Here is a 5,042-nt window from a genome sequence, read left to right on the forward strand (position 1 = left end):
TCAGACTGCCGGTTCAGGGCCAGACACCGTCAGCACTCTTCTCCTTGCCTTCTCATCAATCGTCCATCCTTCCTGTCCCAGGAGCCTCTCTCTCCAGACCGAAAGCTGAGCTTCTGTGCCTACCACTTCTTTTCAGGAGGGGACACTGTTTACCCAAATTCTTCCTAAGAAGCAAAGCCACCATGAGAACAGAGATTTCAAATGGGACCACGCCAAGACCTTATGTATGCCAAGTCCTAGAACGAGAGAGAAGGCGTGGTGTGGAGCTGGTCCCGTTCCTAACCATCCACCCTCTCCTTTTGTGAAGGTGGGAAACTGAGGCGACAAAGGCAAGGCACACACATTAACGCCACTCAGGACCTTGGCCAGGACCTCAGAGTTGCATAAGCCAGAGGGCGTGGCTGCCTTTGTATTCTGTGCAGATGGTGTCCTGGGATTGTGCAGGCGGTGGGCAGGGGCCGTGGCTGTGGGGGCTGGAAATGGAGACTGGTGTTCCTTTCCCCTCTGACGTTTCACTTTGGATCAAAGTGGCCTACAGTTTTAATGACTCTACGGAAGTGCCCCCACCTTTAAGATAAACCCCAGGGCTCCCCCTCCCAGAAAGATAAGTCAGGGGGCGAGGTTTCTGGTTTCAAAAGGTGGACCCTGAACCCCTGCTTCTGGAGTGGACTTGAGCCTTTCTTCACGGCTCATTAACTGAGAGCTGCCTGAGAAATCACCAAGACCAGTTGTTTCCAAATTCTTGGCATTGGGTCACTTTTTGCAAACAAATTCTTTCTTGGAACCCCGGTCCATGGGACAGACAAAAACCATGAGATATGGAGATGGAATGGGCCCGTGACCCCTCCAAAATCGTGATCGAAATTATGTGTGTGCATGAATTTTCCCTGGATGGAGTCCATGGTTTATCTTGATTCTTCAAGGGCTACTTGTCCCTGGGAGGGTTAAGAGGGCCTGGAAACGCCCGCTGACAGTCTAGGATACTGTGATTGTCACTTCTATTTTTGTCACCTATTTGCCTTTCTAGCTCCGTGTTGTTCCAGCTGACATTTAAATGAGTTTGCATTTGTAGAGCCCACACCAACTGGTGCTGTGGGTGCAGTGCAGGTGTGGGGGGTGAGGAGGAGGGCCCCAAACTAACAGATGGAAGGGGAGTGCCTGCTGCAGATTAAAATGTGGTCCCAGATCATCAAGAGCTGTTGAGGGCTCCTCAGATGTTTTCAAAGGAAAAAGCAATGTACCATGGAAAGAACTAGAATGTGGGTAGGATAGCCCCCTCTCAGTCTCTTGCTTGGATCCATTGTGTGGCCTTGGCCAAGACTCTGCCTCTTTGTTTTCACCTGAACCATGAGGACCAGTATTTCCTGAAATGTGAAGGATGGAGCCCATGACATGGCCTTAAGTAACATCAGCTCACATAGAAAGTGATTCTTTTCTGATTCCCTTTGGACCCCTCATTCTGATCACGAGCAGGGCAGAAGGCTCAGTGCAGTGCTGGGCATCTTGAACACTTCGCTACCCCCTGTGGACCCTCCCACCCCGACCCCCCCTCCACCAGCAAAGCCCTGACTGGTTCGGGGCAGGCCACAGTGTGGGGTTGGACTGTAATGCACTTTGCTCTCGGGGCATTGTTGCACTCCGTTTATGCACAGTGATGCTGGCTGGTGTTCTTTCCAGCAGTGATATGAATGAAGTCTTCTATATTTTTAATGGCATTAAGTAAGAATGAATATGTGTTAATTCAACACAGAATATTAAGAAGACGGTAGAACAGGAGGGACGTGGATATGACAAAATTGTGGAGACGGGGTGAGCGTAGTCAGAGCCGGGAGAGAGAGGCGAGTAGATATAGCGGGTTCTGAGAAGCACTACCAGGCTGGACCTCACCCACCCCAAACCCTGGAGGGGGTCCTGTGGGCCCCGACTCTGCCAACAACTCTGGAGCAGTGGAGAGGGGTTCTGAGCAAAGGCACAACAGAGGGGCCAAATGTCCTTTAGGTGAGTATCTCAAACTGGGGTGCATATGCCTCTTGGGGTACCAGGATCTGCTATGTGGAGGGTGTGAAGCCTGGAGATTAAGGACAACGAGAATCAACTCCTGCATAGTTTAAGACATTACCCTTTAACAAAAACAGTGCGGTTTTATTGTGGCAGAGACTGGGAATTTCACAGCCATTTTAGGTAGGGTCCCTGGGCCCCAGAATTGTTTATTCCTCTTTCACCTGAGAGGTCCCACCACAGGCAGTGGATAAGAAGGGTCTGAGTCCTCCGTCGCCTGTGTGGCGTTCCGGTGTGTTGGCGAGGACTCTGGCTTGCAAGCGATACAAGCGAGCTCGGCTGACTTCTGCCAAAGACACGCGGGCCTCATTGGCAAGATGGGAGGTCACCCTTGGAACCAAAGTCTCAGAATCAGCGGGGCTCCGACGAGGGGCCAGGGGCCAGCAGACAGTCTTCAAGGTGAAGACATGTCACAGGACTCAAGAGTCAAAGTCCCCTGGGGGAGTATCCCACTGGCCAAGCCTGCGTCATGTGCCCACCCTCAGTCAGAGGACAGCCGGGTACCTGACTGACAGTCTTGACCAGATTGCCACCACTGAGAGCTGGAAGCTTCCCCAAGGGGAAATTGGGGTGCTTCTTCTACAGAAAGAGGCAGAGAATGCTAGGCGGGCGAGGAAAGCAAATGGCCACTATGTCACTTTACCTCCCGATGCCTCAGTTTTGTTCTCTGGAAACAGGACTGAAAAAGATCTGGCCTTTTGAGGGCAACTGAGGGGATAACATGATGTCACCCATGTAACAGTTTGGCTCTCGGTAACTAACACTCCATAAATGTCAGCGATTGGGTTTTGTTTTTTTAATCATTTGTTATAAAAGGACACAAAAACAAGCCACTGTTGGCCAGATGTGAGCCCAACAGATGGCACATGCTCCTTTTGGTTACAGCCACAGAGGCTTTGGAGTTGGCAGACGTGGGTTCAAATCCTGGCTCTATCGTGGAGTAGCTGTGAGGCCCTAGGCAAGTGACCTCAGCCCCACTGGCCGTGTGTGGCTGCCGGCTGCTGCCTGGCACAAAGCCCAGTGTCTAGATGGTGGATGGAGGCACGGCCAGGCCCAGGGGTTCAGGGGCAGGTGGGTGCCTTCCCTTGGAGGATGAGGGAAGAGAGGCATTTCTGCCCCTGGAGTGAGGCCAGGGCCCCCACACCTGCAGCAGCACAGACTGCCCTTGCTAAAACCACAGCCTCGTGCCAAGGACCGGCTCTCTTGGCTGGCTCTGACCATGGGCCCAAATCTCCCAGTCCCCAAGGCCAATGACTCAGCCAGGGCTGCCAGGCCTTCTGCTTCCAGTGGGCATGGAGGTGGACCAGTACAAGGGAAAGAGCCCTGTGTGTCAGCCGCCCTGCACACAAGCAAGCATGGCGCCGTGCCCACCGTGGTCTCCATGGCCTTATTCCACTGCCCGAGACTCTGGAGCCAGGCTGCTATGGTCAAACGGCAGCGCTGCTGCGTATGATCCATGTGACCCTGGGCGAGTCACTTCACCTCTCTGTGCCTAACTTACTTAGTGTTCTTATCTGTCAGATGGGGGAAGTAACAGTTCCTTCCTCGTGCTGTGCTTATGAGAATTACATAACGTTTGTCAAGCAGCTAGAACAGGTCCTGGCAATAAAAACATACCATACAAGTGTTAGCTGGTATCATTATCATCATCATCATCACTTCCAGCACCCCATGGCAGGTGGGTGTAGCCCTTTGGGGTGCTGATGTAACTTCTTTTTTTTTTTTTTTAAGTAATCTCCACATCCAAGGTAGGGCTTGAACTCATGATCTCAAAATCAAGAGTCACGTGCTCCACTGACTGAGCCAGCCAGCGGCCCCTGAGGTTAACTTTAAGGGAGATAAAGATATATGTGGCTTTGAGAATCTTAATTTGTTTTTCCCTTGAGCTCTCTGGCAGCTGGAGTGTGTGTGATGATGATAGCTAGCATTTGAAGGTTGCTATGTGCCAGGCACTGTACTAAGCTCTCTGCATGGATTGTTCTGGTTCAGTCCTTATGACAGAGGTGCTATTATTATTGTCCCTGCATCTCAAGTGAGGGAAGTGAGGCATGGAGAGGTTAAGTGACCCGCTTCCTGTGCACACTTGTAGGGCTTATGCGTGGAGGCAATGAGGCCAAGCCTGGCCATGCTAGGATGAGAAGGAATTTATTAGGATGGATGTCAGGTGGGTGGCTCATGGAATCTTCTGGAAGGCAGGAGGGTAAGGCTCAGAAACCCAGGTAAGAGCCAGGAGAGGGAGGGTGGAAGGGGCACCTCCAAGGGTATGAGCTGGGAACACTGGTGAGAACTGTGGCCACCATCACCTCCATGAGTAGTCACTCCACTGTCCCCTGCATTTTTGCATCTGTCACAAAATATTCATAGCCCAGTACACTGGGAAGACATGTAGAAGCCGTGCTTTTGGCGTCGAGCAGGGATGGCACACGGCTTCCATCTCTGGAGGCAGCACTGACAGAGGCTGCCTGAGCGCCTGTTAGAGAGGACCTGAGGCTGGGCCTGAGGCGGCGGGACAGATTGGAAAACCCTGCTCCCCCCTGCACATCTGCTGCCCGCTGCAAAGTCACCAGTTCAGAGTAGAAAGGCCCTGGTCCCAGTTTGGAGGTTGCCAGCTGCTGCTGTGTGGCCTCAGACGGTCTCCTGGCCTCTCTGATCCCCCTTCTCTCTGTTAAACCAGCGACAGGATCCATGATCTCTCTAAAGTGCTCTCCTGGCAAGGCCCCTCCGGACTGCTGCTCTGTAGGTAACGCCCTCTCCGCAGGAAGGCCTGCCTGTGATGGCGTGCCTCAATCCACACAGCGGCTGAGCTGGAGGTTCGGCGCTCCTGATATTTCTCTACAAAGCAATTCATTCACACATCTGGACCTTCTCCTAGTTCCAAGGGCAGGGTGGTCTGAGGTCCCTAAGGACAGCTCACAGACTCTCAGGGTCCAGGCAGGGTCAGAGGGCAGGAGTAAGTCCTCTGGACCAGAATACCTCCTTCAGTG

Source organism: Panthera leo, chromosome A2 (genome assembly GCF_018350215.1).
Source record: "Panthera leo isolate Ple1 chromosome A2, P.leo_Ple1_pat1.1, whole genome shotgun sequence".
In the NCBI taxonomy this organism is placed as follows: Eukaryota; Metazoa; Chordata; class Mammalia; order Carnivora; family Felidae; genus Panthera; species Panthera leo.